The following is a 24450-nucleotide window of genomic DNA, read 5'->3' as shown; positions in this document are numbered from 1 at the left end:
GTTATTATTACTAGTATTTCTTGAGGTTTTAAAGTTGTACCAGCAGCAGCTGCAGCAGCAATAACAAAAATCCCCAAGTAAAATTTATCCTCAAAAGGAAAAAAAAGAAACAAGTCTGGCATTCCTCATGCTCCATAATGGAATTCAGCATAGCATTTTTTGGTTTTAAATATGAAGAAATGACAACTTATTTGTTATAGTTATTTTTTATAACTATCAAATCTCTTAAATACCAGTTTCCAAAATTGATGACTGAACTGAAAACAAAGTATGAATTGTCACAGAGCTCAGAGACAGAAATAGATGGGTCCAGGGCAACAGGAGAAAAGTTAAAGTTAGAGAAAGGAACAAAACCTTTCCTCTGATAGAGGAGGGAAAGAATAAGGACAGATGTTGCATTGCCAATGTGATGACACAGTATTTATTTCTAAATCCGAATAAGCTATCTGCAGCAAAATAATTTAAAAATATTATCACAGTCTGCCTTAAAGGATAATAAACAAACAAAACTTTGTCAGATAGTAGGATTTGACTGGGTTGGATCAACTCAGAGGCACTTTCCCCACTTGTAGCTTTTGATCAGTATGTCCTCTCAGCAACTACAGAACCCTGGCTAGAGGCCCGGGTTAGTTTGTGTTATTTTCTCTTTTTGTTAGACCAGCAGAGCATGATGTACAGTCATGTGATTGGTGCATTTCTCTTGAAGACATTGAGGGATCTGAAATATAGAAGGTACTAGAACAGAGGGGTGAAAACCTTCCCTTTTTGGCAACATAGGTTGAAATTTTCTGTATAAATGTTTGTTGGGATGGGTGACCTGATATGCATGGTTTTCTAAAGGATTTAGCTTGGGAATAATTAGAGGATGGTACTCCTTAAGAAGGACGCTTTTTAATTAATAAAGGCAAGGTCAAGAAGCCTGGAAATATACTTTGTGATATTATATCCCTTTATCTCTTAATTCGAAATCTCCTTGCTTTGAATATTTAGTTAGCAATACAGTAGAGTAAATTCAAAATCAAAGGAAACCAAAATTGCTATTTTTACCATTTATCATGGTGGCAGTAGACAGGAAAATAATTATTCCTCTCTGTGACTGTTTTCCATACAATATTCCTGTACTCAGTTATGGGTAACAGCTGGTTCTTTAAAAAAAGAGACCCTCTGGATTGGTGAATTCATTAGTTCATCCATCAATTTATTTATTCCTTTATTCATTCAACATGTATTTATTGAGTACATGCTTTGTTCCAGTACTGTGCTAATTATTACTATTATGGCTACAGCTTACATAACCCTTGCATATATATCAGGTAGTATTCAAAGCTGTCTGATTGGATTAACTCATCTAATCCTTATTCTATAAGTTCTTGTTTTACCCCCATATTATACAAGAATATACAAGGACAAACACAACCTCTGATCTCAGAGCACTTAGAGACTAACAGAGAAGAGAGATTTGAACAATTAATTACAAAAGTGCACCTCTGTATTACTGATGGGGCACATACTAGGGAACCCAACCTCAAGTTAAGATCAGAAAGATCCAAAAAGGGACATGAGGAGGGGAGTGTGGCTGGAAGCAATATTGTAAGCAGAAGGAATCATTTGAATAGCTTTCGGGGTCTTTGTGGTGGAAAGGAGCATTTTAGGAGGTGGAAGGCCAGGATGGGTGGTGGAATGTGGCAGGGAGAGTCTGGGAAGACAGGTTGAATAATGTGTGCACAATAGAAGGGCAGAGGACACAGAGTATGAATGACTAATTAGAAGGCCACTGTAGCATAGTGGTAAGCCAAAGGATGGGGATGAGAGAGAGATGGGGGGATCAGAAGCATTTAGGAGGGAGAGTGAGCAGGGCTTGGTGACTAATGGATGTGGGGGGGTAAGGGTGAGGATGGGCCCCAGGTGTCTAGGTGGCTGGTGAGGTTTTTTGTGGAGGTAAGGAACAGTGCAGCAGTTGGCATGGTTGGCTATAGAGAGCAGAGCCTGGCATCTCTACTGATAGGAAAGGTCGCAGTCAGTACCCGTACGTTAGAACCCTGTGCTCATGATGGAAGGAACTGTTCACTGGCCTTCTCCAAAGACAGACACCATTATGCCCCTGCAGAAATGGCCTTGATATCACTGCCCTGCCCCTTGCTGTGTGCCAGACCTTTTCTGTTTCTATTTTCTCTTGCCCACACCATCTCCCTTCTCATAATTCTTCTTCCCCACAGCATCTCATAATCTCTCTCCTAAGTCATAATTATAGTCAAATTTTTCAGTAACTCTTCTCCTCCCTTGATACTACTATCAAGACAAACTAGTTTTGTTTGGAAAATGAATTAAGTTCACTTGAGTAGAAAGTCGCTGAAAAAAAAATAATGGAAATTGTAAAGTACAAGTACAAATGAGGTAAAAGAGTTTTGGAGAAGAGCCTTATAGTTGAAAGGGTTTTTGAGTTGTTTTAACTGTTGTTGGATATAGTTCTAGCAGTAACTTTAAGTAGGAGTAGGCTCACAAATGGATTGATAATGATCTAAGCATTTGGAGGAGGGACTGATGAAGGACTGATTTTATTTCTTGGCAAAACTACAGATAGGATGAAATTGCTGTGGATGAATCAGTGCTGCAAAGCAACAGGTAATGGGATAGTTTGTTACAATGTTTAAAGATCCTGGGAGCTGATTAGGCTTTTATTATTGCATTATTTTATACAAGAAGCTTGTGTAAACCAAGCCAAATACAAAAAAAAAAATTAATAAGGATGTTGTTTTGAAAGATTTCTGCCTTATGTAGGTGTCAATTTCTATTAACCATCCACTGGGCTGCGTTCAATGCAGAAAGCAAGTAGATTTGACCTTGTCCAGTCTGAGACTGCTGGGAAGCTGTCCCCGCTCTGATGACCCTCCTCCTTCCCTTCACCCTCACTTCATGCTGAAAAAATGACTTCTTTCAAATTTTTTGTACTAAAAGAAAATGAAACTAAATTCATGGTTCACTAGAGAGCCCCACACAGTCATTGTGCAAGCAGCCTGCCAAGGCAGAGGAAGGAAGGTTAGGGGCTTTGGGGCTTCTTGGTTTTTTTGGAGGTTAAATGTCTGTTTTGGTTTCACTGAAGCAACGAGAGGGATTGTTCAGCTCTACATTTTGAAAAGAGTCATATGGTTCTCTTTAAAATAGCAGGACTTTGACAGTTTGGTTTTCTTGTTTGGTTTTTTTTTGGGGGGGAGGTTTGTCATTGTTTACTTGTTTAGTTCTCTGTGTGTTCCAGATAGTCACCTGGAACCAGTCAGTATTCCAAAAGCCCCTGATGATTCACCACATCCTTTAACTGAGATGCTAACAGAACCCACTCATCACAGGTGATGCCACTGGTATTTTATTTATTTATTTATTTATTTATTTATTTATTTATTTATTTATTTATTTATTTATTTATTTATTGTTATGTTAGTCACATACAGTACAGTACCTCATTAGTTGTTATGTAGTGTTCCATGATTCATTGTTTGCAGATAACACCCAGTGCTCCATGCTCCTTAATACCCATCACCAGGCTAACCCATCCCCCAACTCCCCCCAAAACCCTCAGTTTGTTTCCTGGAGTCCAGAGTCTCTCATGGTTCATCTCCCCCTCTGATTTCTCCCCCTTCACTTTCCCCTTCCTTCTTCTAATGTCCTCTGTGCTATTCCTTATGTTCCACACATACGTGAAACCATATGATAATTGACTTTCTCTGCTCGACTTATTTCACTTAGCATAATCTCCTCCAGTCCCATCCATGTTGATGCAAAAGTTGGGTATTCATCCTTTCTGATGGCTGAGTAATATTCCATTGTATAGATGGACCACATCTTCTTTATCCATTCGTCTGTTGAAGGGCATCTCAGCTCTTTCCTCAAAAAGTTAAAAATAGAGCTACCCTATGACCCAGCAATTCCACTACTGGGCATTTACCCCAAAGATACAGATGTAGTGAAAAGAAGGGCCACATACACCCCAATGTTCATAGCAGCAACGTCCACAATAGCCAAACTGTTGAAAGAGCCACTGGCATTTTAAAAGGTAAATTGAAAGCCAAAGCCACAGTCTGGAGGCTCCAGGGTCTTTTCTCTTATTCACTCCTAAGAATGTATTGAATCCCCACTATGTGCACGGAAGGTCCAAGGGTACGGGTGGTAGGGGGCACCAACGGAAACTGAGAAATGGTCTTTGCCCCTGGGAGCTTACATTTAAATAGCAGAGGCTGGCTTGGTACCTAAAGAGTAGAGAATAAAGTAACAAGTGCTATAAACGCAGGAACTAGAAGAAATGCTGTGGGAAGTCAAAGGAGAAGGCAGGGATTTTAATAAGTGGATTGGGAAAGCATTACAAAGCAAGTGACATGGAAGTTAGGTCTCAAAGGATTGGTAGAATTTGGATAAAGCTGGAGGGAAGAACATTCTATTATATTCCAGATTTAAAGAATATTATGAGTAAAGGCTTGAGAACAGGAAAGCAAGGGAAAATATGTAGAGTTGGCAAGGGTACTTGTTTAGCTGGGGTCTTAGAGAAGTACAAGAAGTCTGAAGACATAAGGCTAGAAAAATGAGTGGGAAATTGTGGGGATGGCTTCTTCAGGGAGAGGGAGTAGAGGAATAGATGGGAATGTCCCCTTTTAACTTTATATGCTTTCATGTTGTTTTAATTTCTTGCACTTAATTTCTTACCGTGTTATGAAAACCCTTGAATGCCTTGCCAGGGAATTGCCTTCATTGGGTTGCAGGGAACCACCAAGCAGAGGGGGCATGGTGATAGCTGTGCTCTGGGAAGGTATTTGTGGAAGAAATCTTTAGAGTATCTTGGAGATGAGATGCCTGGAGATGTGAGTAAATGGTTTAGGAAATAAAATAGTCCAAGGTGGGAGTGATGGAAACAGAGAAGAGGCAAGGAGCATGAAGAGATATAATGGAGGGAGCCCACAACAGTTCTCCATGGCATAAACAACTCTTTCTTCTCCCTCTTCCTGGTTTTCCCAGTTCTTCTGGCACTGAGGATGCAGCTACGACAAGGCCAGGAGAACAGGGAACCTGGAGCTTCTCTGGCATGCTGCATCAAACCTGGAGTCCATTCTTTGAGTTTGCTTTACCCATGCTTAAAGGATTGCTCTCTGGACCAAAAGCTACTGTTACATTATCCACTAAGTTGAAAAGAAGAGCTCAAAGAGAAATCAATAGAGCAAAACTCACCCATAAAACCAGAGAAAAAGAATAGAGATTAGGTTTTTTAAGATCCTTTCCAACTTGCTTTGTTGTAAGCCTCAGGCACAAAGGTTCACCTCTTGCTTTTCAAACCTCTCATGATCCATCTTACCCTCTCTTTTGGAACTGACCACACTTTTGTCCTTGCATTTCCCTTTGAATGCAATTAAAGAGACAGTCAGTAAATGGATCATTGCCTTCTCTTTAGCTCCATGGCTAATCTCACTTCTGCGGGCATAATATTGAGGTTACTCTGAGCACTACCTCTGAGAAATGCATCTTTGCATCCCTCCTATTTGAAGGGTCCATAGATTGGATGAAATGAATAAATGATGTCCAAAAAAGAGAAAGAGGAGAGAGAGAAACTGAGGACAGATCTCTGCTTTAGGTTTAAAATCAAGGCTTACTCCCATTTCCATTTATTTTATCTGATAATCTTTGTGATTCCAAAAAGGTCTCCAAACCTAAAAAGTGAACAAACAAGTAAGAGTCAATGTGTTTTCTAGAGGAAAGCAGCATGGCCCTAGATGGGACTCAAGTTCTGACATTCAGTTAGATTCAATAGACACCCATGAGCTCCCATGTGCCTTTATCTATCTATCTATCTATCTATCTATCTATCTATCTATCTATCTATCTATCTATCTATCTATCTTGGAAGTCATCATCTGTGAGCATCTCAGGAATTTTAATCTAGTCAGGGAGATAAGTAGGTAGATAGAGCTGTCTTTTAGTACGATGAAAATGTTCAAAAAAGGGGCCTGGAGACTTGAGGATTCCTCCAAAATTGTAGCCTAGTCAACCATCAGTTCCATATTATTTGGGGAAATGGTTTTGTCAGGAAGGAGAACACAGATTCTGAATATGGGGAGGAATCAAAGAACTAGAGGTATCAAAGAAGCAGTGTCCTATTGCCTATGGACATTAAAATTGCTGGGTTAGGTATGTAGAGGAAGACCATGGCCTGATACCCAAGTGCTCAGTAAAATGACTAAAGCAGAGGACTGCTGATGGCAGTAGGGAGGAGATGGTAGAAGAAGCTGTAGCCAGTTGAAATGAGCCTGAATGGGGAAAAGGTTTGCCTACATTATATTGTTTGCTTTGTGTTTATTTCCATTAGCATGAGTGAGTATTATTCTAGAATCACCAAGAGAAAACAGGTAAAATGCAGGCCAACATCCTCATTTCCCTACTTGGTTGTAGGAAGATTCTTTTTTTTTAATATCTTATTTATTTATTTGACAGAGAGACACAGCAAGAGAGGGAACACAAGCAGGGGGAGTGGGAGAGGGAGAAGCAGGCTTCCCATGGAGCAGGGAGCTCAATGCAGGGGTCGATCCCAGCACCTTGGGATCATGACCTGAGCCGAAGGCAGATGCTTAACGACTGAGCCACCCAGGTGCCCCGGAATATTCTTATTCTGAGATAATGCCATCTTTCTCACCTTGCCCTGAAGTATGGGGTGAAAGGCTTTATTTCTATTCCATTATGTTAATAGAGTAGATAGAATATTGCCTCCTCAACAAGTTGATTCTTCTAATAGGAGGGATACCCTCAAATCTCCTTCAAAACTTGCTGCAAGAAGGGACAGCACTCAGGTCTGGTAGAGGACCCAAACAAAACAGTCGTGGAAGACCAGTTGCCCAAAGTGATGTATGCAACAGAAAGTTAGCAATGGTTCTGGGCATGGGAACCCTATCTTTTGGCTCTAGGATAAAGGATCATAAATATGAAGATTGGGTCAGAACACAGGTCATTTTCATTTTATTAAACATTGCATTCAAAAATTAATTTTTCAGCTGATTATTTAGAGCTCAGGTTTCATTCTCTCATATACAGGGAGGTTGGGTTTCCTGGGAAGCAAAGTCTCAGCCAGATGTTTATTAGAGAGGGCCCTTGGGACCAACAGCTGTGGGAGGGAGAGGAAAGATGCAGGACTTGGCAGACAGAGAGGCTGAGCTGTGATACAGTCCTGACAAAGGCCTCAGGGGCTCTGGTGCTGAGCAAGTCCTTTGGAGTTGTCCCAAGTTGAGGCAATGGGACAGGGCCTTTCTACCTTAAGAATGATCAGTCACTGGGTGTGGGCCTGCCTCTGGAAGGAGGCAAGCCTTTGAATGAGGCAGTTTTCTTCAGCTGAGAAAATCTCCAAAGAGGATTGACAACTGAGGACTTGCTGCTAATGTACTCTTAGGAGGTGGAGGAATAAGTCCTTCATTCTTGTTTTTCACCCTAAATTTTATTTTCCTCACCCCCCAGCCCCCACCTCTGGTAATCACCAATCTATTCTCTGTATCTATGAGTTGTTTTGTTTTGTTTTGTTTTTAGATTCCACATATAAGAGAGATCCTACAGTATCTGTCTTTCTCTGGTCTGAATTATTTCACTAAGCATAATGCCCTTGAAGTCAGTCCATCCATGTTATCACAAGTGGCAAAACTTAATTCTTTTTTGTAATTGAACAATATACATATATATCTCACAGTTTCTTTATCCATTCATCAAATGACTAGGTCATTTCCATATCTTGGCATTGTAAATAATGCTGCAATGAACACAGAGATGCATATATCTTTTTAAGTTAGTATTTTCCTTTTCTTTGGCTCAATACCTAGAAGTGGAATTGCTGGACCATATGGTAGTTCTATTTTTAGTTTTTTTGAGGAACCTCTATACTGTCTCCCATAGTAGCTGCACCAATTTACATTCCCACCAACAGTGCACAGGGGGTCCCTTTTCTCTACATTCTTGCCAACACTTGTTATTTCTTGTCTTTTTGATAATAGCCAATATCACAAATGTAAGGTGATATCTCATTATGCTTTTGATTTGCATTTCCCTAATGATTAAAGATGTTGAGCATCTTTTCATGTGCCTGTTGACCCGCTGTGTGTCTTCTTTGGAAAAACATCTATTCAGATCTTCTGCCCATTCTTAATTGGATTGTTGGGGGTTTTTTTTGTTGTTTTGTTGAGTTTTGCTTTTGAGTTGTATGGGTTCTTTATATTTTGGATATTAGCCCGTTGTCACATATATGATTTGTAAATATCTTCTCCCATTCAGTAGGTTGCTTTTTCATTTTGTTGATTGTTTCCTTTGCTGTGCAGAAGCTTTTTAGTATGATGTAGTCCTACTTGTTTATTTTTGCTTTTGATGTCAGATTCATAAATTCTTACTGCCTTCTAGGAGTTTTATGGTTTTAGGTCTTATGTTCAAATCTTTAATCCATTTTGAGTTAATTTTTGTGTACATTGTAAGATAGTGGTCCAGTTTCATTCTACTGCATGTAGCTATCCAGTTTTCCCAGCACCATTTGTTAAAAAGACTGTCCTTTACTCATTGCATATTCTTGTCTCCTTTGTCATTAATTAATTGGCCATGTATGTATGGGTTTGTTTCTGGGATCTTTATTCTGTTCCATTGATCTGTATGTCTGTTTTTATGCTGATACCATATTGTTTTAATTATTATAGCTTTGTAATACAGTGTGAAATTGGGGAGCACAATGCCTCCAGCTTTGTTTTCCTTTCTTAATATTGCTTTGGCTATTGTCTGTGTGTGTGTGTATGTGTGCATGTGTGTGTGTGCAATTCCATAAATTTTATGACTGCTTATTTTTTTATTTTTTATTTAAATTCAATTAGGCAACATATAGTACATCATTAGTTTCATATATAGAGTTCAATAATTCATTAGTTACATATAACACCCAGTGGTCATCACATCACATGCCGTCCTTAATGCTCATCATGCAATTACCCCACACCCCCACCCACATCCCCTCCAGCAGCTCTCAGTTTATTTCCTATAGTTAAGAGTCTCTCATGGTTTTTCTCCCTTTCTGATGACTTCCCATTCAGTTTCCCCCCCTTCCTCTATGATCCTCTGCACTGTTTCTTATATTCCACATATAAGTTTAACCATATGATAATTTTCTTTCTCTGAATGACTTATTTTTCTCAGCATAATACCCTCTAGTTCCATCCATGTCGATGTAAATGGTAAGTATTCATCCTTTCTGATAGCTGAGCAATATTCCATTGTATATATGTATATATATATATACCACATCTTCCTTATCCATTCATCTGTCGATGGACATCTCACCTCTTTCCACAGTTTGGCTATTGTAGACATTGCTGCTATAAACATTGGGGTTCAGGTGCCCCTTTGGATCAATACATTTATATCTTTGGGGTAAACACCTAGTAGTGCAATTTCTGGGTCATAGGGTAGCTCTATTTTTAATGTCTTGAGGAACCTCCATACTATTTTCCAGAGTGGCTATACCAGCTTGCATTCCCACCAACGGTATAAGAGAGTTCCCCTTTCTCCACATCCTTGCTAACATTTGTTGTTTCCTGACTTGTTAATTTTAGCCATTCTGGCTGGTGTAAGGTGGTATCTCATTGTGGTTTTTTTTTTTAATTTTTTTTATTATGTTATGTTAATCACCATACATTACATCATTAGTTTTTGATGTAGTGTTCCATGATTCATTATTTGCATATAACACCCAGTGCTCCATGCAGAACGTGCCCTCTTTAATACCCATCACCAGACTAACCCATCCCCCCCCTCCCTTCTAGAACGCTCAGTTTGTTTTTCAGAGTCCATAGTCTCTCATGGTTCATCTCCCCCTCCGATTTCCCCCCCCTTCATTCTTCCCCTCCTGCTATCTTCTTCTTCTTCTTCTTCTTCTTCTTCTTCTTCTTCTTCTTCTTCTTCTTCTTCTTCTTCTTCTTCTTCTTCTCCTTCTCCTTCTCCTTCTCCTTCTCCTTCTCCTCCTCCTCCTCCTCCTCCTCCTCCTCCTTCTTCTTCTTCTTCTTCTTCTTTTTTTTTAACATATAATGTATTATTTGTTTCAGAGGTACAGATCTGTGATTCAACAGTCTTGCACAATTCACAGTGCTCACCATAGCACATACCCTCCCCAATGTCTATCACCCAGCTGCCCCATCCCCCCCACCCCCCACCACTCCAGCAACCCTCAGTATGTTTCCTGAGATTAAGAATTCCTCATATCAGTGAGGCCATATGATACATGTCTTTCTCTGATTGACTTATTTCGCTCAGCATATCATTGTGGTTTTGATTTGTATTTCCCTGATGACAAGTTATGTGGAGCATTTTTTCATGTGTCTGTTGGCCATTTGTATGTTTTCTTTGGAGAAATGTTTGTTCATATCTTCTGCCCATTTCTTGACTGGATTATTTATTTTCTGGGTGTTGAGTTTGATAAGTTCTTTTTAGATCTTGGATATGATGAGCCCTTTATCTGATATGTCATTTGTAAATATCTTCTCCCATTCCATAGGCTGCCTTTTAGTTTTGTTGACTGTTTCCTTTGCTGGGCAGAAGCTTTTTATCTTGATGAAGTCTATTTATTTCTTTGAACAATTCCATTGGAATTTTGATATGGATTGCATTGAATCTGTAGATTGCTTTGAGTAGCATAAACATCTTAACAATGTTGATTCTTCTAGTCCTTGAACACAGAATATCTTCCCATTTATTTGTGTGTTCTTCAATTTCTTTCATTAATGTCTTGTAGCTTTCTATATATAGGTCTTTCACCTCCTTGGCTAAATTTATTTCTAGATGTTTTATTCTTGAAGTCCTTCATTCTTTTTTTTTTTTTTTAAGATTTTATTTTAGTTGACAGAGAGAGAGACACAGCGAGAGAGGGAACACAAGCAGGGGGAGTGGGAGAGGGAGAAGCAGGCTCCCCACGGAGCAGGGAGCCCGAGGGGGGCTCGATCCCAGGACCCCGGGATCATGACCTGAGCCGAAGGCAGACGCTTAACAACTGAGCCACCCAGGTGCCCCGAAGTCCTTCATTCTTGAACGGGTATCTGAAAAGCTCATCACAGTATCCACCACAGGTAGTAAGTTTTCCAGGATATCCAAAATACAAATGCAGTGCTTAATTTAGCTGAATTATGTTACTTATAGCTCATAATGTCACTCTATAGTAATATGACTCATAAATCTGAATAAATATAAAAATTGTGTTATTCAATCACTATTTTTAGCATTGTTTTCATGATAAAATATATTCTGCCTTCCTACTTGGGATGTCAAGAACACATGCCCTTTCACTCTGGCAGCAGAGGAACAAAAGCATGCTCTCTCGAATTCTTCCATGGGACTTGGAAGAGGAATGGTCCACTTTTGTGTGGTAGGTTTAGGAAAACTTGTATGGAAGAAGTGGTACTTGAACAAAATCTTCAAGGAGGTGTGGAATATGGTATGTTTGTGATGGTTCAAGTCTTTGGTTTGGCCAGACTGTAAGGTTTGTGTGGATAGGATTGTGTTTACCAAGAACTAAAGGTGAAGAAAGCGAGCTCATGAGAAGCTTAAAAGCCATGCTTCTAAATTTAGAACTTAATTGTCCTGGCAGTTAGGAGCCATTATATCTTTAAAAAAATAAATTTTTATTTATTTATTTGAGAGAGGGAGAGAGCATGAGTGGAGGGGAGGAGCAGAAGGAAAGGGAGAAGCAGGCTCCCCACCAAGTGGGGAACCTGATGTGGGGCTTGATCCCAGGACCTGGGATCACAACCTGAGCCGAAGGCAGAAGCTTAACCAACTGAGTCACCCTGGTGCCCCCATTATAGCTTTTTAATAGGAGAGTAACATGGTCATATTTCTGTTAAAGAAAGATCATTGATAGCAATGTGCTGAGTAACTAGAAACTAGGGGAAGGTAGAATGGATAATGTTGTAGTACTAGCCAAGGTCAGAAATGATAAGAGCCTGGATCAAACCAGCCACGTTAGGGATTGAAAAGATGAGAAAAGTGTTAGGGGTACATAGGAAGGAGAACTGACTGTGACTGGTTGGAATAGGGGTGAGATGAACAATCTGGGATGACTCCCAGGTTACCGAGACCATGAGCCATGAAGGGAAGCATGTCTGGAAGGAGGGTTTATTCATTTAATTATGGATATGTTGAGAAGGAGTATGAAATGGGAGTGTCTAAGCTAGTAAATACACAGCTTCAGGGCTCAAGGCAAGGGGTTAGAGACATGGATCACTGACCTGTAGCCGTGAGAGTAGATTAAGTGGTCCAGTGAGATGGGTAGAAAGGAAAAAGAGGACAAAAGGACCAGACGCAGAACACTTAGGATTCCCAATATTAATGGGGTGGGCTGAAGCAGAAGAACCAGCAAAGCAGAACTGTGAAAGGCAAGAGAGGGTCAAGAGAGAGTGAGATCTCAGAAGCCCCACCAGAGGTTGTATTCCAAGGAGCTGGATGTGGTTAACAGTGTTGGATGTTGCAGAGTAGTCAAGTTAGATGAAAACTGCACCGTCAATTGGATTTGGATGGGAAGTGATCAGTGTCTTTTGCCAAAGCAATTTCAAAGAGTGAGGGAGCAGAAAGCTCACTGTACCAGATTGAAGAGTGGGAGGAGAGGAAGTGAGGCAGAAATAGTCACAGAGATCATTGGAAGTGAAAGAATTTTGAGGCTAGCATTGTTAAATGGAGTTTCTTTGTGGGTGTTAAGTCATTTAGGATATTGGCAGGAAATGGGGTGGAAAGGGAAACTGAGCCAGGAGCCCAAGTTCTGCTCAGGGTAGCTGGGTGGTTTGTTCACTCTTTGGACCAATATATACCTTAAGTTGCAGCATCAGAGAGAGTGGGTAGCAGCACCAAATGGCACAAATCTCAGAGGAGGAAAGATTTGGGCCTTGATGTTAAAAATAGTGATTTTGAAATGGTACTGTTGACTCAGAAAAAGGCCACACTGTCTCTGGCCCTTCCAGTATTTACACTACAGGAGAATGAACATCCTCCACTTGAGAGGGCTCCAGATAAGTCAGTATCCTTGAAGGAAATGTCAGATTTCACTAAAGAGAAAGAGCTAAAGGGGGTATTCCATATAAAAATGGTGAGCATGTGGGAGAGCTTAATTAACAATGAATGTGGGGTCCAGAGAGCAGAGTAGGACAGGTTCTCAGGGAGGCCAGCAGTGGAAGGAGGAATGGGTGGAATGACATTGGGTAGGGCAAGGAAGTAAAGAATAAGTGAGATGACAGTTGCCTGCAGGGGCTTGCATTTTGTGGGTGGCCAAAGATGATAGGGATAGAAGTCATGGTAGGACTGATTATCCTTGAGGCTACAGGCCTGGGAGGTATGGCAGATTCAGTCTCTTACTGGTTTTTAAATGATATGCTTCTGATGATTTCCTTTGACATGAACGCTTCGTGGATGATGTTTTGAAATGGGGGTGAGGGGAAAGATCAGCTGGCTTCTGGAACATTCCACTTCCAGTGAAATACGCAGGACCCTGTGAGCTTAGGACAAAGGTACAGCATGGGAAAGCTTGGAAAGGTACTGGATATTCTCTGGTAGAGTTTTCCTCACATTATGGGGAGCAGTTTGTATGTCTCCCACATGTTCTTCTCTTGATGGAGTCCTGGTTGATTCCAGCAGTAGCAGCCCCTCTCCTAGTTGATGGGGACACTCGCATTAGTGGTAGTTTTGTGGCTTTGTAGATATGGGTCATTCCTAAGTCAGATACTTAGAATTTTGGTATTGCGTTTCTTAAATTGTAAGCTCCTAAGTAGGTCTTGTGCTCAGAGGCCTCCTCAGAGCCCCCTCTGGAGGTAACACAGAGACACTAAAGAAAGAGAAATAGAATTGAATCAAGGAGATTCTTTTTCTGGTCTGCTTGATTTGGGTCAGGCACAGAGCTGAGAATGTTTAAACCTCCTATCTGACAAAGTTAACTCTGTCATTTCCCTCTGGCCATCACATAATCAGACTTCCTCCTGCGATGAGAGATAATAATTGCACTGAGCTACAGCATTTGCCTTGACCATGGAGTTTGAGAATTCATCAGTGCTTCCTTTTCAAATATGATTTTCTGGGATTTATACCAACAAAGACGAAAATAGTTTCTGTCACTATGTTCAGCAGGAAATGTATTTTGGAAACATGATAGATGAACCCTGATTTTATTTGTAGCATAAGACATGATCTTTGTAAAACATCTATCAATTGCTCTGACAACCCAAGCCAGAATTTACCGCTCTGCTCTTACTACAGTTAAGTTCAGCTGGTTTTCATGTTTATGGTTGTGTCATTGATATTTACTACAATCAGTATATATGTTGAGGGGTGGAGCAGGTATGGCTACAAAGACCACCTGGGAAACAATGAGCCTTTCTCCACTGTACATGTGAAGTTTGTCTTTTGATTAGACCCTAAGTCATTGTTTGAAAAGCTTTTTGTCACCTGTTACTCTACCTCTTAACCTCCCTCATCCAGAAAGCTTTGCACAGAAATACTAACTACTTCACTCCCTCTAGCTGCATTTCAGGATGATCTTCCAGTTCCCTAATTTCTAGTGATGCTTCTGTGGCTCTGGTAAGTTCTTTGCTTTCAATTATTCTACTTCATTTTGATGAAGAGATTTCTTGGGACTCCTACAGCAATCCATTTTCTGAATATCTTGAACCTTATAAACTTGTGTTGAGTACTGTCCCAAAACTAATAGAAGAGGTGTGCTTCTGGCTGGGATTACCAGATTTAAGGATAAATAATGCATGACGTTTTAGTGTAAATGGCATCTCAAATAGTGAATGGGACCCACTTATACTAAAACATAAAGTTTGGTGTTTATCTTACATTCAGATGTCACTGGGCAATCTTGTATTTTACATGACAATGCTACCCCTGGCCCTTTTCTTCGTTGTGATGTTTCCTTGGTATGGGGGTTCCCAGACAGCCTTTAAGGAACTGCTCCAGAAGAGGAATAGGGGGTCTGTGTGGGTCCATTGGCTTGCGGGACTGCTGCAGGGTTCTTGTATTGGTGGGGTGTGGGGGCATGGGGGGAGGTGGAGTTGATCTTCTAGCACCAAACACTGCAGTTTTTTATTCTTTGTCCTATAGCTATCTCTTTCTATACTGGTGGAATTCCAAGTTTCTGATCCTAGCAGGAGGACAGGAGAGTTACAGTGCATAGCATCTCTTAAACTTTTGCCTCAGAACGCCTGTCAGGATCTCACGGGATGCTTGTGCTCTCTAGAACACCTGCTGTGCAGTATTCCCCATGAACATTTTTTGCTCTATGTAGAGTTCACCCAATGTGATATTCTTCAGATTTATTGTCAGTGACCAGTACTGGCTCAAACCATGGCATGATAAACTCCGTATCTTGTTGAGAGTGGGTTCCTAGAGCCCAGTCATTTGTATATGATTATTTTTGGAAATAAGGTGTATAACCAATGCTTTCATTAATAATGTAGCTTATTTCTGTTGGAAGTTTTTCAGATGCCCCGAAAGAAACTGAACCTAGTTTCCTTAAGCTGAAAAGCCAACATAGAACAATCATATACAGTACTTTCTTCCAGTGAAGGACTCCCACTCTAACTTGACCAACCATACAATCAGGATAGCCTGTGGATGTTCTGAACTTCTCAAGGCAGCCAGACTTAGAAGCTTCTATAGCTCAGTTCTGTGCATGATGTCATAGCCTTTGTGAAGTTAACAGAACAGGGGATATTAACATTTAATGCTGTAGTATGCCTGATGAAAATCAACTCATCGCTAGGTTCCCCTCACCAGTTGTGCTGTTGTGATGTGTTTACAAATCCCTTTTTAGGAGCTTTATTTCTCTAGAGCTCAACATTGACCATGTGGATGGTTTTACAGAATATGAATGACTTCACCAACAAGAGTTTAAAGGGAGTCAGACAATGGTTATTCCAAGAAGTGCCATGTAGCAATGGGCTCAACCTTCAGGTCTCATTACTTAACATGATCTAATTGAGTTTAAGCACCATCTGGATTTTGCATGTAGGCATGGTATCTTTTTCTTTTTCTTTCACTAGAAATTTATATTTACAATCCCAAGCAAATGCCTGGTATATTCTTTTTACAAGACTGTAGTATCGTACTTCATATTTCAAGTCCTGTGTTGCTCAGTCATTCTCCCATATTACAGTAAAACTCACAGTGAGATATGTCACCTTAGAATTTTATAGTCCACTGATATGGGAGAGAGAAATTGAGCCTTTTAAACTATTAGTCTGCAATGCTCATCACTTAACTCAAATAACAGGGGGTGACTAAATCATTCCGTCAATCACAGCTGTGCGGATATATGTGTGCATACATATACTTTCATGCACACACACCGTAGATACTCACACAATACACTGTGCACACACATACATACCACACTCACACACAAAACACATGGCATGCACACGAACTCTTTCATCCTTTGTGCTTTTCTAATATCTCCTGTCCTGGTCTAGTCTTCTTAGTCCATACTAAATTAAGCAAATGTCCTGCCATACTTACTGGTCCAGAACTATCTAAATGGTTGATTTACTGACTCATAGGTTAAATTTCAGTTTTGTTCCACTCCATTAAGTCTGGCAGCTACTGGGTTGCTGTCCTCTAGCATTTATCTGGCCCTTATGATCTCAATGAATTCCTGTGACCCACTTTATTCTGTGAACACAAGTAGGAGCAGAACAGCATTTGATATGTATGAGATCATGGAAAAGTGATCCTCTGCCTAATGTGGTGTGTGTGTGTGTGTGTGTGTGTGTGTAATTTTTCTCACCAAGGCCCGAGATGGTTTTTGATAATGCCCTACAGGGAGATAGACAGGATTTAGTGGTCTATTGCTCTCTCCAAACTCATTAAGGCTTGTTAAGCTGATTATGTTAGCTTGGATATAATAGATAGGCTCTTTAAAAAAATTTTTAAAGAAGTAAAAACTAATTGGTTAACATATTCATTTCATAACTTCATTGCTCATTACCCCTTCCATTTTAATTACATATGCTGTGTGAAATAATCAGTTTTGCCATTAGCAAACAGAGCCCACAGGACCTCATTATCCCAGACTCATTGCTTCCATGTTCAATTAACCATTTTTCTGGGATAGTTTTGTTTGACAGAAGATTGACTCCAGGGTTGAAAACCCCATTTTTTACCAGGTGCAGTAGGTGACAGTGCTATGGATGGTATCTTACGTATCCACAGAGAGGAACTCCCATCAGTCTGTGTCATTCACTGTCACAACCCAAATCTGCCAAAGTTTAAGCCAGTCCCTGCTGCAGCCTGGATTCTCAATAGAACTCTCTCTTCTTTCCATGTCCCTAACAGTAGAGACCTCTGGTGGGGGCTAGGGATGCTTTGCCCCAATATCCTCCTACTCTCCTAAGCTTGAAATCCTATTAGTTTCAGTTTCATAGGGGTAAATGGGATAACAGCCTTAAGAAGGTTATGCTAGAGGGCGCCTGGGTGGCTCAGTTGGTTAAGCGACTGCCTTTGGCTCAGGTCATGATCCTGGAGTCCCGGGATCGAGTCCCGCATCAGGCTCCCTGCTCAGCAGGGAGTCTGCTTCTCCCTCTGACCCTCCTCCCTCTCATGCTCTCTGTCTCTCATTGAAAAGAAAAAAAAAAAAAAAAAGAAGGTCATGCTAGAAAGATTTATCATTCTACCTTAGTGTGTTTCATTTAGTCACCTCCTTTCTTAGCTAAGATAAACGGAGGTAATCTGAGGAAACTCCACACATGGGCAGGGTACTTAGCAGTGAGGGCCTGTTTTCCAGAAGCCTGGAAAGCAGCATGCTGGCCAGTGGGAGAAGGACAGGGGCACAGTAAGAGAGCGAGGAGAATGAAGTGGACCACTCTGAAATGTGGCTCCTCCTACCTTCCCTTCTCCCAGGGCTCACTCCGCACCTGGAAAGAGCAGGAAAGGGGTTGGGGAACCAGCTGGCTCTCTGGTAACAAGTGCTGAAATCTGGGAAGTATATTATCAAGACAGGCCCCACATTTGCTGTGTACAGCCTGTAGAAGGATTTTGTAAGTTTCTTCTATGTCACATGTTGCTGTAACATCCATGTAGCTTAGCAAGAATGATGCCATAGAACTTTTAATGTTACAAATAATACTTGCACGTATTTTCCTTGAAAATAATTAAAACCTTACAAGTAGCACTAATTTCCCTTTGACAACCCATGCCAGTCTCTCAGTCCCTACCTTGTGTGTATAAGATAGACTTGTGTGTACAAGATCATTTTTCTTACTTTTTCTTTATATATATGTGTGTAATTTCCCCTTTTCTATATATGTATATGTGCACATATATACTTATATTTATGTATGTACATTTATATTTATAGAGATAATACATAATTTGAAATATATAAATAATATAAAATTTTACTTATATAATTTATTTATATATTTAAATGTAATATATATATATACTCAAATATAAATATACTTAAATATATAAATAATATAAATATATTTATGTTTACTATATATGAATACCTATTTTTATTTATATATAGTAAATCCATAGAGAATATCTAACATTATTTTATGTGAATATACTTGTGTGTTACTCCATAAATAATCATTCAACATTCAGCAAATGTGAAGTGTCTGCTCTATCCTGGAACTGTTCTAGGTGGGGCTGGCAGTTGAATCCTAAATAAAACAAAGATCCATGTCCTCATGAAACTTACATTGTAGTAAATGCTGTCGTTCTCAAACTTCTTCTTTCACTCCATAATATGTCTTGGAGGTTTATTCGTTTTCATACATATAGATGCACCTCAGTCATTTTAAATGATGCATAAATGTGGTTACATCACAGGTGATTTAGACATTCCGATATTGATGGAATTATTGTCATGAAGTTTTGACCCAGCAATCGGATCTGCTAGATATTTCTTTATAGTTGGCTGGCAGTGGGGAGGGCCCCCTTTGTGGCTTTTCCTTCCCTGTTTGTGGTCGAAGAGATAAAGTAACTGCATCTCTTATATCACTTTGTGATGATTTTGTCGGTTGCATCCTGGTTGTCAGACCAGAGGTACAAGGCAAGAGAAATATTTGAGAGGGTTGGTGAGGGAAAATTTCTTTTTCTTCTTGGGATAATGCATCAAAGTTTTAACGATAGGAATCAAAGTGAGAGCGGTGACCAGGGGAGTAGAAATGAAAGAGTTGTGGCCAGAAACTACGTGTGAAGGATGGTAGCAGGAGAACCCCGGGGGGAGGGCCTGGACCACAGCATCAAGTGACCGTGATCCACCCAGGGAAAGGGGAGTGGACCAGCTTTATCTGAGTCCACATCAAACATGGGGAAGGTCAATGTTGGTGCTAAACTCCTATCTTTCATCTTCCAATATGGTTCTTATTCGTGACATCACCTAGTTCCCTTCTTAAATCCCCCTGAACTATGAAAGCCTGCGTTCCTGTTTCTAGACATTCGGGTTTGATAAAGATGTGAAAAAGCCCTTCTGTCTGAACAAATAGAATGAGACTTATAAGAAGAGCCTCAAGTATAGAATGAAATCCAGTCCTCATAATTGAAATATTTTCCTTACCTCATTCCAATCTGCATGCGTTTAATGTGCATCATATAGGAAAACTTATTTTCATATAGTTAAAGAAAATTAGTAGGTTTCATAGTTTTCTCTTTCCAGTTGAGGCTTCAGAGCATTTATTTCATTATAGATCTGCTTTATCACAATGTAACATAAAAACATGATTTAAGCTTTTCTTTGGTTTTTTCACTTTAATCATCAGTGAAAACAATGCTGATTTTTCCATCATTAGTTAAGTTTTGATGTTCAAATTAGTGCTGTTACTTTCCATTTGTCTATCCATTCATTTAACCTGAAAATGGTTAAATGAAGTAGTAGGGGGAATTATCTCCAGATAAAAAGTCTTGAGTTTGGATGATTATTTTTGGAAACTTCATCCAAGTAGTTTCATAAATGAGATAATCAAATGTGTCTCATGACATCTTCTTCTATGTGAGTATTATATATGTCTTCTCTATGTGCTAATAAGCACATAAGCAAGGCAAAGAAGCACATAAGCAAGGCAAATATTGGTGGACTTAATTGAAGTTTGAATGATTTCATTTTTTTTGCATTCCAGAGTCATTCTAAGGAATGCAAAAATTAAATCTTATACATTTTTTTTTTTTTTTGAGAGAGAGAGAGAGCGTAGTCATCAAGCCGGGGAGAGGGAGAGAGAGAATCCCAAGCAGGCTCCACACTCAGTGCAGAGCCCAACTTGCAGTTCGATCTCACAACCCTGAGCTCATGACCTGAGATGAAATCAAGAGTCAGACACTTAACTGATTAAGCCACCCAGGTGCCCCTAAATCTTACACATTTTATATTTATGTTTGCATGTAATTAAGAGACATTTCGTGAACACATTTGCATTCTTTCCCAACTCTGTGCCCTACATGAAAGAGAGTTTTCTCTCAATCTCTCATGTCATTCTCTGCCTACATTCTAATGCCTGGGGGAAGAAGCCAGTTCACAGCTGGTATCAGGAAGGGAAAGGACAGGGATTTCCTCCTCATTTGAACCATTTAACCTCCCAAAGGAAACAGAAAAACAACAAGAACAACATTTTTTTTTCAGATTTTTAAATTTATTTATTTGACAGAGAGAGACTCAGAGAAAGAGGGAACACAAGCAGGGCGAGTGGGATAGGGAGAAGCAGGCTTCCTGCCGAGCAGGGAGCCCGATGTGGGGCTTGATCTCAGGACCCTCGGACCGTGACCCGAGCGGAAGGCAGACGCCCAACGACTGAGCTACCCAGGTGCCCCAAGAACAACATTTTTAAAAAGAAAAAAACCTGATGACTTTTTACATGTTGTACCCCTAGATCTAGAGAACCCTTTTGTAAATTCCACTACCAGAGAAGAATCCAGGTTTCCTGGGACCTGAAGCTTATGCACTGGGGGGGGGGGGGGGGGGTTCCTTTTTAAGAAAAAAATTCAAAATTAATTATTCAAAAGTAGATAGGAAATTGAATATTTATGAAATAGTGAGAAAAGAATGCATCACAGCACATTATAAATTTTAAAAAGCTAACAATAAAATCCATAAAAATATATTTTAATTAACTGCTTGACACACCTCTATGATACTTTTTCTCTACATTTTTTGCTGCATAATCTTTGCTACTTCACATAACCATTTTGTCATACTATTTTCTATAGAGAAAAGAAAGATTACTCAATTTCTCTTCTAAACATGGTTGGCTGAAACTTAATTCTATTATTGGCACTTTAGAAAAGATGCTTTCATCTTGCAACTTTTCATTGTTAATGTCATGTAAATTGTTAGAATTTTCAAATTTGGGAAAACTCCCATCATGTTTCTTTCATATGCAAGCTATCCCATTTGGAGAAATTGTCTACCTCCACAGACCCATCACTGTGTTCCTACATTTCAAGCTTGTTTTTATCACAATGCCCAAATCTTCCAATGCTGGGTGCCACAGAGCATGTTCATATCATAGAATAACCTCCAGAGCCATATCTTCATGCCAAAGTGCAGGTGGGTTGGCATGATAAGTGGAGAACGTATTGCTGGAAACTGTTCCTACACCAGGACCACTAGCAATAACTTAAGCTCAAACAGAAGGCACTAAGAACCATGGGGCTATATTACTCTAAAACCAGATTAAATGTTCTCCTTCGTCAGACCCCCAAATGCCAACGGTCACTCCACTGCTCCACACTTCCAGACTAAATGGGAAGTGTAATGGATGGGAAGTCCAAGTGGAAAGATCCAGCTTTCTTGACTGATTGCAATTAAAATATCTACTTTTGAAAAACACTAACACCTCCCGACCATGTGCCCATACTACCAAGACCCTCTCAGGGGCCTGTGCAAGGGAAGGTCCTAAAGCTTGAGCTTCTTTAGCTTCAGGGCAATGATGCTGCAGCATATTTTGGATCATGGTGAGTAGGGACTGAGAGGGTAAAGCAGTCAGCCTGCCAGTACCTGCTGCTTGCAGGACTTGGGGGAGCTCAGGCACCCAGGAGTCTGGTAGGGAGGAAGGGGAGGAAACCTGATACAGATGCCATAGGCACTGGGGGAAGCAAACCTAGCTGCAGGTTGGCTGACCCCAAAAAAGGCAGCCAGATCACTTGTTGTGGGAGCTCAAGTGTCATGGTAAACTCAGATGGGAACACTGTCAGGGGGCCTCCCATTGCAGTATGGAAGAAAGGACATGAGCTCTGGAGTCATGAAGATCAGGACTAGAATATTCATGTATATGCACTTAGTAACTGTGTCACTTCAGGCAAGTCACTTAACCTCTCTGAGCCCTACTTCACTTATCTATAAAAACCTACTTTGTTGTGTGCGGGGGAGTTGTCAAAGAACTAATTGGGAAATGAAAACAAAAACATAGATATGCCTGGCTCATATACCAAATTTTTGTGGACTTCTTTCTTAGAGGCAGGCAAAACTCAAAGTCAGGTCAGAAACATTCCTGTTGATCTTCATCAGCCATCAATTTGTAATAAGATCTTAGCCTGTGGTTAGAGGTACAAGAAATAGAAGCCAGTCCTTTAGGTTGAAAGGATCTGTGGGGGTGAAAATGGATGTCAGGGTCCCAGCCAAGGTGAATGAAGCTCTGGATGAAACTGCATTCCAATGGGGAACTGAAATGGTAGGCAAAGAAGCTGAGGCAAAATGTTTTCTTTCATATAACCTGTGTCCACATGGAGGGAGGAAGGGGAAGCGTGCCCAGGTTCACCACCAGAAACATTAGAACACTGACAGAGGGTAGTGAGACTCATGCCAGAGCACAAGAACTAAGGTTGCTAATGTGCAACCTGCCACAGCCAACATAGATATGGGCTGCAGGTGGGAGACCCCACACCCCAGAGGACTAGAAAGGAGTGGATAGGCAACTTTCAGAAAACCTGGAAATACCTGCCTTCTTCATGGCCCCCCAGCATCACAAGCACATGAACAAAGGATGGCAATTAAAACATCCACAAAATCCTGTATTACACAACATAAAAGAATCAGGATGAAAGGAGAGTGTTGTGATGAGCACTGGGTGTTATACACAACTAATGGATCATTGAACACTACATCAAAAACTGATGATCTACTGTGTGTTGGCTAACTGAACATAATAATAAAAATGATAATGGTGATAATATTGTTTCTAACCACCACCACCCCTTTCATCTCTTTGCAGAGAAGAAAGGCCCTTTTCTTTATTTCTGATTCTTTATACTAGCTTCTTCATTACTAGTTATAGCATCTGGAACCCATCCTTTAGCCCATTGGTTATCAAACTTTCTCACACAAAGGAACCACCTGTTGGATATTTGTGGCTGGTCCCTGGGAACCTGCATTGCGAACCCATGGCCCACACTTTGCAAGACTGCTCCAACCTGTGCTAGAACTCTCCTGACCCCAGTTTTGTTTCTCATCACCTCCCAAGTCCAGGCTCCTAGGAAATAGATTATTAGATAAAAGTATGTCATATCTGGAGAAAATATCTTTGTCAAAAACATGAGGATTTTCACGGCACCTGGATGGAGAGCCAAAGAGCAGAACAATATTTATAAAGAAATTGAAGAGTCAAGTGATAGGATGTGGCATCACTGGGGGAAAAAAATCCCTCCTGGATCTGCTTATAACAAGTTCACAAATCCTTAGCTCCCAGATCTTTGTCCATTTCCTTCTACTCTTCTCCCTAATGGATTTCAGCCCCTCTCAGAGCCCAACTACGTTCTCTCTGGAGACAACTTCCAAATCTCTACCTCTGGCTCTACCCCTGTCTTCAACTCCACAATCCCATCTCTCTTAAGATGACCCTGTCATGGGGGTGGAGCAAGATGGCAAAGGAGTAGGAGACCTCGATTTCATCTGGTCTCAGGAATTCAGCTGGATAGGGATCAAACCATTCTGAACACCTACAAACTCAACAGGAGACCAAAGAAAAGAATAGCAACAACTCTCTGAACAGAAAAGCGACCACTTTCTGGAAGGTAGGATGTGCAGAGAAGTGAATCCAAGGCCATATTCAAGAGGATAGATGGTGGGGGATGGGGCCTCTGTCAGCCGCTTCTGGCAAGTGATAGAGCCTTGGAGCACAAAATCAGAATTTTTAGAAGTCTGCTCCACCGAGGGACGTCGCTCCAGTGGCTAAGCGGAGGGTGGAACCCTCGTTGGGACAGTGTGGTCTCAGGACCCTCGGGGTCACAGAAAGAGTGGGGGTGCCTGAGTGCGGCAGAGCTCCCAGGTATCAGAGCAGGAAAGCCAGTTGCAGAGACAGACCCAAGGAGCGGGCTCTCAGCTCAGGGTTGCCATAAACTGTGATCGGTGGCACAGTTGGGCCACTGCTCCTCCAGCAGGGGCCCAAAAGCAGCAGATCTGGGGAGACTCCCCTTCCTCCCCTGGGAGAAGCGGTG

At 40.7% G+C, this 24450-nt stretch overlaps 1 protein-coding gene across 2 annotated transcripts in view; it reads left to right on the top strand.

The window, feature by feature from the left end:
- The window catches only part of KIF6 (kinesin family member 6), a 442506-nt gene that overhangs the window by 227611 nt on the left and 190445 nt on the right, over window positions 1-24450 (top strand). The gene's annotated exons all lie outside the window — the stretch shown is intronic.

Source organism: Mirounga angustirostris, unplaced genomic scaffold, assembly GCF_029215605.1.
Source record: "Mirounga angustirostris isolate CCGP_5_RB_7025 unplaced genomic scaffold, mMirAng1.0.hap1 SCAF_8, whole genome shotgun sequence".
NCBI lineage: Eukaryota > Metazoa > Chordata > Mammalia > Carnivora > Phocidae > Mirounga > Mirounga angustirostris.
This window is presented reverse-complemented; position numbering and strand designations above follow the sequence as displayed.